Source organism: Herpailurus yagouaroundi, unplaced genomic scaffold (assembly GCF_014898765.1).
Source record: "Herpailurus yagouaroundi ecotype Mexico unplaced genomic scaffold, PumYag 142, whole genome shotgun sequence".
NCBI classification, from domain to species: domain Eukaryota; kingdom Metazoa; phylum Chordata; class Mammalia; order Carnivora; family Felidae; genus Herpailurus; species Herpailurus yagouaroundi.
In genome coordinates this window covers 49,023,272-49,033,441 of record NW_024412397.1, presented here as the reverse complement: position 1 = coordinate 49,033,441, position 10,170 = coordinate 49,023,272, and the positions used below count along the sequence as shown (strand labels likewise).

The following is a 10,170-nucleotide window of genomic DNA, read 5'->3' as shown; positions in this document are numbered from 1 at the left end:
TGGCACCGCGTCTCCATCAGAGCCCAGGTGGAAATGCCACCCGTTTCACAGCTCACCCCGAAGAACCAGGGCAGTCAAGCAGGGAGATGGACCCCGCCTAGCCAGCTGCTGTGCAGCCAGCACTCACAACAACACCGGGGCTGGGACGAGGCTGCCTCCTCACCCTCACCGCCCAGCAGACGCCCCAGGCCACACCGCATATCATAGGTGCATTCCCGCGTAGCCACAGCCCTGCAGTCCGGGCAGCAACAGAAAGTCAGTTTCTCACAGTTTTGGAGGCTCGCAGTCTGAGACGGAGGTGCTGGCAGGGTTGGTTGGCTTCCTCTGGGGTCTCTCCTGCGGCCTCTTCTTCCTTTTCTCTGTGACTGCACATCCCTGGTGTCTCTTCCGGGGGCCCAGCTTTTCCTTTTCTTCTAAAGACAACAGTCAGACTGGATGAGATCTCACCCATGCCGGCCTCATTTAACCTTAACTACCTCTTAAAGGCCCAGTCTCCAGACAGGGTCACGTTCTGAGCTCTGGGGGTTAGGGCTTCAACACATGACTTTAGGGGGCACACAGTTCAGCCCATAATACTCAGAGTGTCCATTACCCACCAAGTCAAGGCCATTTACGTGTCCACTCAGGCTCTACAGACATGTCAGATCAGAATCCAAACAGGCTGCTCTGGATGGGATGCTTCCTATCCTCTACCCAGCCCCGAGGACCTAGATGGTTGTGTTCTTTCCACCCCCGCCCCCACCTCCAGCCCCCAATCTTCTGCTCTCAGAAAAAGGGTTTTGGGGTGCCTTGGTGGCTCAGTCGGTTAAGCTTCTGACTTCGGCTCAGGTCATAATCTCACCGTTCGTGAGTTCGAGCCCCACATCAGGCCCTGCGCTGACAGCTCAGGGCCTGGAGCCTACTTCAGATACTGTGTCTCCCTCTCTCTCTCTGCCCTTCCCCACTCCCCCTCCGTCTCTCTCTCATTCAAAAATAAATAAACATTAACAAAAAGAGAGAAAGCGTTGCTCTCTGGGCAGCACATACACTAACAGGAGGGGAGGGGACGGGACAGGAGGGGAAGGAAGGGAAGAAGGATGGAAGTTGCTTTCCTCTTCTCTACCAGGATACTCCTTTGCTTCTCCATCTGTGCAATGCAATCACTTTCCTCACTGGCTCATCTCCCAACTGCCTTCGTCACAAGCTTTCCTGGCTGTCCCACCCCCTGCAGTCAACCCATAGCCTGCATTTCCTCCTTCCTGTCCATCTGAAATCCCTCTCTCTGCACCTCTGCTTCACGTCTGGGGTCTCCTGCCCCATCCAAACCTCAAAGCTCCCTCTGGTCCTTGGCCGCCACCTGTCCTCCGGGCCCAGCAAAGGGCCTCCTGCTTCTCGACTTGTCACACAGTCCCCTTGTCCTTTCCAGGCTTCCCCACACCTCAGCACACATTTCCACCACACGGTCACTGAACGTGGATGGCCTCTCTAAGCACACAGAGCAGCCCACAGTGTCAATTTCGCTGAAAGCTCTTGGGCCATTCCAAGTTTGGGAAGTCCCTTTAATTCCCAATCACCTTTTGGGGATGGGTATTTTCCGTAGCTGTCTGGTCATTGAAACCCCCGAGTTCTCACTTTTGAGAGACCTTAGTTTGCTCTGTGGGATTCGCAGAGCTCACATGCCCCAAGTGGTCCAAAAAGGTGTGCTAACTCAACTATCTCAAAAAAGACAGTGCAAGCTTTTCATTTTTTTCAGAATGATTAAAATGATTCTCAGGAAGTCTCTACCACCGTTCTAAATCAAAGCATGAGCCCCAGCTGCTGAGAAGTGAATAGAAATCAGATGCGAAGGGAGAGGCAGAGAAGGAGGAGAATTAGAGGTTTATTATATAGACTTTCCCAAACTAAAACAGTTCTCTTGATTCCAATGAAGACAAGATCTGGACTTTTGTTGTTGCCAAAAGCAGTTTCCAGAGCTTTTACTATTAAGTTACTATTAAGGACGTATTTTCTGCTGGAAAACTAAAGAAATATTTGATGAGCACTTGTCAAAGTACGAGTCCTAGTAGGATCAGATGCATCAGAATCACCTGGCATGTCTTTTAGAAATGAAAAGGCCCGGGAATTCTAGAATCTCCGAGAGTGAGACCCAGGAATCCATATTTGCAACAAGTTCCCCAGTGATTTTTCTACCTCCAGAAGTTTGCAGGTCATAGCTGTTAGTGTGGAGTCATAGGTGGAAGGCAAAGATTCTGATCCTGAAAGGGCTTCTCAAACTTTACCAAGCATGTGGGTTTGTTGAAGAGCAGATATGGAGTCGGCACATCTAGGAGGGCACTCGAGATTCTGGGGAACCAATGTTTCCGGGCACAAGCCACATTTTTAGTACTTTTAGTAGCAAGGATCTGGAAAGCATGTCTCCTTTCCATTATCTCCATTCACGTGTGTGTGTGTGTGTGGGCACATGTACGTATTACAGTAGTAATTAATAGCATAGCACTTTCACGTGCTTTATCTCCCCTAGTGAAATATAATGAGGCTATTGCTGTAATAATGATTCTAAACCTTATTTAAACAATCACTGCTCTCTCAGGCAGTCACTCGGGAGGCAGCACACGAGAGTGGTTCAAAGAATGGCTGTGACGTCCGAGGTGCACGTTCTCGTAGCAGGTGCATTCTGCCCCTCATGAGCCGACGCAGCTGGGGGCAGTTATGAAACCTTCCCAAGCTTCAGACCTTAGCTCTAAAATGGGATTGACTCTGGCTTTTTCTCTCAGGAGGTGGTGAGGGGCCCACAAGATAATGAACATGAAGTATGCAGGTAGACCCTGACACACAGCATGCACTTACACATCAGCTATTAGCATTAGTCTGTGGTATAAAGCATGTGGGAGATTCCCCTTCTGGGTCTGGCACGAAAAGAGGATCAGTGGGATAAGAGATCAGTCTCGTTAAGACATATCTTCACCTCCCGTTTTGACCTGAAACACTGTCATTCTGAGCCATCACCTACTCCAGTGACTTTTCGCACCAAATGGCATCCGGCGTTTTCAAAAAATAAAATCCGGCTTTGTCTTAGCTTGAGCTGCTATAACAAAAATACCATAGACTGGGGTAGTTTAAACAACAAACATTTATTTCTCAGTTCTGGAGGCTGGGAAGTCCAAGAGCAAGGCACCGGCACATCTGGTGACTGGTGAGGGCAATCTTTTCTGGTTTGCAGAAAGCCATCTTCTCACTGTATTCTCGTGTGGCAGAGAGCAAAGAGAAGGGCAAACTCTCTTGTATTTCTTTTTCTTCTTCTTCTCATTATTTTTGAGAGAGAGAGAGAGAAAGAGGTGGGATCAGAAGAGAGAATCATAAGTAGGCTCCATGCCCAGCACAGAGCCCGACACAGGGCTTGATCTCAAAACCATGATATCACGATCTGAGCCGAAATCAAGATTTGGATGCTTAGCCTACTGAGTCACCCAGGTGCTCCTTGTGTTTCTTCTTATAAGGGCATTAATCCCCTCATGGGGGCTCCACCCTCATGACGAAATTACCCCCAAAGGATCCATCTTCAAATACCACTGCATTAGGGATTAGGGTTTCAATATATGAATTTTGAGGGGACACAACAATCCAGTCCATAGCAAGCCTTAAAGAGAGAAAAGGGGGGGGGGCGTGCCTGGGTGACTCAGTTAGGCGTCTGACTTAGGCTCAGGTCATGATCTTGTGGTCTATGAGTTCGAGCCCTGCATCGGGCTCTGGGCTGACAGCTCAGAGCCTGGAGCCTGTTTCAGATTCTGTGTCTCCCTCTGTCCCTCCCCCATTCATGCTCTGTCTCTGTCTCAAAAATAAATAAACGTTAAAAAAATTTTTTTTAAAAAGAGAGAAAATAGGTAATTTCAGATGGCCTGTTCCAGTGATGCTTTGAGTGATGTCAGTGTCCTTGGAGCAACTGAGTGGCATCTGTCCTGACTTGCCTCCAGCCACCCTTCTGCCTCCATTCTGACTGGTGCCCTTGCTGTGGTGATGACAGGTCCCCATAGAACAACCCCTGGATGTAAGCCACCTATTCTTTGTCTCTTCCCTCTTCCCCAACCTAGGACAAGGATAACTGTCTATCACAGCCCTGATCATTCCTGGCGTGTATTCCAAGTAGATGTCCCCTGCAAGTGGTGGCAAAACTCAATCCACACATTCTTTTGGCTGGGCACTGAGCTAGGTGCTGGGGCATGGTAGTGAGTAGTAGTTACTACCAACATGGTAACTATCTTCCTGAGGCTCACAGGCTATAGGGAAGACACATAGTGAAATGGCCACATAACTTTGACAAGTCCTACAGTGGAGGCATTCATGGTGTGTTAATGAATATCTAGTTGAGAGAGTGGACCTGGTCAAGGAAATTAGGGAAGAAGTGATGCTTGACCTGAGATAGGAAAAATGAGTAGCAGTAAATTGGGCAAGATGAGAAGGAACAGATTTTCTAGGGGGAGAGCATGTGCAAAGCCCTAACATCAGGTGGGAGTGTGGTGTGTAGAGAGATAGATAGGGTCAATATATTAGTCAGGCTTCTCCAGAGTAGCAGAACCAAGAACCAAGAAGAAGGATGGAAGGATGGAAGGATGGAAGGATGGAAGGATGGATGGATGGAGAGAGAGAGAATAGATAATAGATAGTAGATGATTGATAGATAGATAGATAGATAGATAGATAGGCTTACATGACTGGAGGCTGAAAAGTCCTCAGATCTGTAGTCAGCAAGCTGGAGGCCCAAGACAGCGATGGTGTATTTCCAGCCTAAGCCCAAAATACTGAAAGCCAGGAGAACCAAAGGCATAAACTCTAATCTAAAAGCCAACAGTCTCAAGACCCAAGAAGAGTGGGTTTTTCCATTTGAGTCTGAAGGCAGAAAAGACCAGGGTCCCAGCTCAGACAATTAGGCAGGAGGATTTCCCTCTTAGTCTTTTTGTTCTATTCAGGTCTTCAGGTTGATTGGATGAGACCCAGCAACATCAGAAAGGGCAACCAGCCTTAGTTACCCATTCAAATGTTGATCTCATCCAGAAACACCCTCACAGACACACCTAGAATAATGTCTGGCCAAATGTCTGGGCACCTATGGCTCTGTCAAGTTGACACATCAAATGAACCATCAGTCAGACTATGAAGGCCTCTGTTGACCACAAGGAATTTACCTTTATCCTCTAGACAATGGAACATCTTTAACATATTTAAATAGGATGATAACATGAGCAGATTTGAGATTTAGAAACTGAATTGTGGCAGGAGTCTGGAAGCTCAACGAGGAACTAGCACGGGCAAAGGCAGACCAGTCAGGAGACTTCTGCAGTGATCAGGACATGGGGTGTCAGTGTGGGGAGTGGGTTGTGATGGAGACCGAGAGAAATGATACACTCTAGAGATATTTAGGACTTAGTATTGGATATGGGAGGGGAGGAAGAAGGAGAGGTCACGGCTGATCCCAAGTTTCTAGCCTTGACAACTACAACGAGGGCAGTGCCCATACTAGGGTATAAAGGATTGGAAGGGAAGAGGGTGAGTTCAGGCTTCCATATTGTGACAGAAGCCCTTCAGTAGGATGGAGTTCTCACCAAAATGTGGGACTACGTTTCCTCTTGTATCCGGGTGTGGCCAGGTGTACTGGTTTTCTGTGGTTGCAGTAACAAAGTGCCACAAACTGAGTGACTTAATATACCCTTATTCTCTCATAGCTCTGGAGGCTGGAAGTCCAACATGGAGGTGGCGGCTGGGTCAGTTCTTTCCAGAGGCTCTGAAAGAGAATCTATCTGTTCCATAGCTTCTGATGGTTGCTGGCAATTCCTGGTGTCCCTTAGGTTATAAACGGATCACTTCAATCCCTGCCTCTGTCTTCACATAGCATTCTCCCCTGTGTCTCAGCGTCTTCGCCTGGTCACCTTCCCTCTGGGTATATCTGCATGCTCAACTTTCTAACATCTTGTAAGGACACCCGTCATGTGATTGGCCAATATGACCTCATCTTAACCTGATTACATCTGCAAAGGATTCTATTTCCAAATAAGGTCGCATCCACAGGTACCTGTGGTTAGGACTTGAACATATCTTTTTTGGGGTGATGGTAGGCAACAATCTAACCCATAATACCACGTGACTTTTTGTTTGATTTGTTTTGTTTTTTGTTTTTTGTTTTGGGGGGGGTTCTTTTGGTCAACAGAACATGAGTAGAAGTGATACCATTTCCCAGGCCAAAGCTTTTAAAACTCAGATGTGGCCTTGACACTCCCTTTTTCCCTGTTGAAGGAGTTCAGGACGTGCCAACCCAAAATGTGCCACTTTGGCAAATTAGTTATTTTGAACTGAAGGCACTTGAAAACCAGTAAAAGCAGTTTGCTTTCTCTGCAGTCCCCTTACCTGCCTAAAGTCAGATCCTCCAAAACAAACTCCATTGTCATAGATTCCCCGCCTGGGGAGTTTCATCAACCCAAGAAGATTGACTCTTCTCACAGGAGAGGACTGGAAGCCAGCACCACAGCCAGACAAACTTTCTCGTACCCTGTCATACCTCCCATCTGGTCTCTCATCCTTCCTAAAAATAATTTCCTCTTTCCTGCATTGTCTTTATCTCCCCTCCCCTTCCCCTATAAGACAGTATTTAAGCTTTCAATTCTCACCATTTTGGGGGTATTCACTTAGTTTTATCCTGTGATATCCCCAGTAGTGTAATAGTAAAAATGAATGCATTTGTATACTTTTCTCCTATTAATCTGCCTGTTGTCAGTTTATTTCATAGACCTGGCTATTAAATCTAGGAGGGTAGAGGGAATGTACTTCGTTCCTCTCCTGTACTGCCCACTGGATAAATGCAGAGGACTCTGAAGATACAGCAGGTGGCACAGAACCTGGACCTTTGAGTCACCATGTGGGAGAGATGACCAGCAGACCAGAAACTCCTGCTCTGGACCGGCATATCAGAGAGGAGTAAGCTTTTACTATGTCAAACCCCTGAAATTTGTTTTTGTTTTGTTTTGTTTGTTTGTTTTGTCACAGTGTTAGCTTCCACAGAGATCTTGGAGTGTAAAGGCTTGGAGACATTCAGAGGAGATGTCATGTAGACTGTTGTGTATGTGGGTCCAGAGCTCCAAAGACAGGTCAAGCTGGAGACATACGTTTACAAATGTGCCTGGAGTGCGTGAACACATGGCTTTGCCAGGGGGGCAAGCATAGAGGGAGGAGGGCAGACCCAGGACCAGGCCTGGTGGGACGATAATGTTTAACACCTGGACAGACGGGGATGTGTCTACAAAGCAGAGAAAGAGTGGTGTGAGAGAGATAGCAGGACCCCTGGGGCATGTTGGGTCATAGGGCACCGAGGAGCAGGAGACCGAGGCCCTAGAGGCCCTGTGTGATGAGGCCTGCAAAGTATCAACCAGATTGAAAGACAGGATCGCGGCTGAGGACGACTGCTGTTTTGGAAGGTACCTGAGGGGGGGCACCTGGGTGGCTCAGTCGACTGAGCCTCCGACTTCAGCTCAGGTCATGATCTCATGGTCCGTGAGTTCGAGCCCCACATCAGGCTCCGAGTGAGGAGGAGGCGAGAAATTGGCGTCAGCAAGCAGAGAAATTGTTTTGACGAGTTTAGTTGTGAATGTGAGGAAGGAGCTAGGGCTGAAGCTCAAAGCTGAGAACCAAAACCTTCCACCCCACACTCAGCCTGGACGCAGGGAAGTGAAACCACGCCTTACTGCCCAGTTGGCGTGAGGTCGCTAGTCCCGTCTTCGCTGGCATTCCTCCACTCTTCGCGACCGTCCTCCCAAGCAAACATGGTGATTGCTCACTACAGTAACTTCCCCCAGATACCCATCAACTCTTCAATGAGAAGCACATACGGTCTGTGCCTGGAGATGCTTTGAATCCCTCCCGTTGCCGCCCCCACCAATCCTGGGCTGTGGTATCAAGCTCGTTACCCAAGTCCTAGATCCCTCACCTTGAAAGACTAACCTCAAACCCAGCTTCCGAGTCCTGATGCATTCTGGGCTTGTCTTCCCTCCTCTGAAAACCAAGCTTCACTGCACTTCCCTCCTGCCCACCACACCAAGCAGCGGTCGCTTTGTCTCCTCAGTGGGGGTGTTGGCAGTACTGGGGGAGCCAGCTCCTGACAATGGGGATGAAGAAAGAGGTCAAGTTCGTTGTTTTTTATTTCTGTTTTCTTGTTGCTAAAAAAAGACTTGAGGGTGTCTACAGCCAGGTGAGAGACAGGGGTCAAATTACCAAAAGAAAGATGTGGTCAGGTTCCTGAGATGGCAGGAGGAGCTAGAATCAGAAGGAGCAGAGAAGAGGGATTAACCCTAAGTGGGAGGGGAGGTAAAGAGAAGGGAAGCGAAGTGCCCAGGTGAGCAGGTTTGCATGGATGAGATGGGAAGGTGAAGTTCCCATCTGACAGCTTCTATTTTCCCTTTCGGTGAGAGGCAAGGCCCAGACAGAAGGGCAAGTAAGGGGAAAGGGGTTTGAAGAGAACGAAAGTATTTGGAACAGCCGTGGAGATCAGGAAAGTGAACCAGCCTGAGAAACTACCGTTCTCTTAAGTACAGACGTCACGGACGTCTGGAGAATGTAATGCATCCTGTTCTGTGACATCCCGAATGAAGGAATGAGGACTTCCGGGGTGACTCCATGTTCACTTGGATGATGTAAGTGCTAATAGACTTAAATGTCACTTTATTTCCGGGTCACATTCCATTTATTCCAATCTCCTGCCACCTAAAGCCAACTGCTGTGGAAAGCCATCATAGATGAGGATAAAGATAGCAATAGTGATATTTACTGCTTACCATGTGCTGGGTGCTATGCATAGTACATATATATGGTGTGCATACACAGACCTATGTACATAGACATGGTGAATATATACATATATACACATACATATCATATGTATATTCATATATATATGGCTTTTTCCTATCTAATTATTTCAACAAACCTATGAAGGGATGATTGTCCATTTTAAAGACAGGAGGATGGGGCGCCTGGGTGGCGCAGTCGGTTAAGCATCCGACTTCAGCTCAGGTCATGATCTCGCGGTCCGTGAGTTCGAGCCCCATGTCGGGCTCTGGGCTGATGGCTCAGAGCCTGGATCCTGCTTCCGATTCTGTGTCTCCCTCTCTCTCTGTCCTACCCCCATTCATGCTCTGTCTCTCTCTGTCTCAAAAATAAATAAACGTTAAAAAAAATTTTTTTTAATAAATAAATAAATAAATAATAAAGACAGGAGGATGGGGGTCCGGCAGGGTTCCTTACTTCCTGCCCAGACTCCACAGATCTCAACACCGGCGGCAGTGGACTTGCCTAACCAAGGGAACTGGGAAAGACCACGGAGGAAAGGGAGGTAGGGAATTCTTGACAATGAAGAATCAGTTTTGCTGGTTTTTATCCTGTGAGATAAAAATAAATTCTACACTTAGGACGAGGTAGAATTTTCTGTTTGGCGCCCCTACTGTGGGCAAAGTTGATCAAAGACCCCCTGAGAGCTCCTGGGGGGGGGAATCATACACATGATAACAAGCTGACAGTCCTGCTTCCCTGCCACTTCCCCTTCTCCTTACCCACTTCCCCCCCCCCCCCCCCCCGCCCCGGGTACCCACAGTCTCTCAAGGCAGCTTCCCCACCTCGGGCGCCACCACTGCCAGCCCACTGGCCCCCAGGTGCTGTCCCCAGCTTGCCAAAGGGCCAGAGCAGTGCTAAATTCTCAAAGATAAGGGAGAGAAAAAGACCCTGCTCTCCCTCTCAGTTTCACCTTTGATCCCACTGCTCATGGGCCCCAGGGTCTTCTGGAAAATAGTTCCTTTGACTTCTGTCCAGCCTTCTCATCTCAGCCTTGGAAAACATGAGTCCCTGAGGCAGGTGTGTGTGAGGTGGGGGTGGGGAGAGAGTATGTCAGCGTGTGAAAGCGTGCGTGTGAACAAGCGCGCGTGTGCGTACGTGAGCGAGCATGTGTACGGTGGGGGAAGGGGCAGCAGTGGGTGGAAACTTAGCGGTATTCCGCATTTCTTTCCTCATCTACTTACTTTACCTCATCAACTTGTGCAAACAGGCAGCCTGCAGACTTGAGGCCCCACCAGACTGCTCTGGCCCCATAGGACCGGTCTGCTTCCAACTTACCTCAAGCCAGGGCCTCTGCTATTAAAGCAGTACTTATTTGTTAAGCTT

At 48.3% G+C, this 10,170-nt stretch overlaps 1 protein-coding gene across 2 annotated transcripts in view; it reads right to left on the bottom strand.

Moving 5' to 3' along the window:
* Positions 1-3,091: 3,091 nt before the first annotated feature.
* The window catches only part of SLC35D4 (solute carrier family 35 member D4), a 136,710-nt gene continuing 129,631 nt past the window's right edge, over positions 3,092-10,170 (bottom strand). For both annotated transcript variants that reach the window (XR_005791693.1, XR_005791694.1), the window contains 2 exons: positions 7,963-8,116; positions 3,092-3,278 (listed from right to left, as the gene is read on the bottom strand). The gene's annotated coding sequence lies outside the window, so the exon portion shown is untranslated. The remainder of the gene's footprint in view (positions 3,279-7,962; positions 8,117-10,170) is intronic.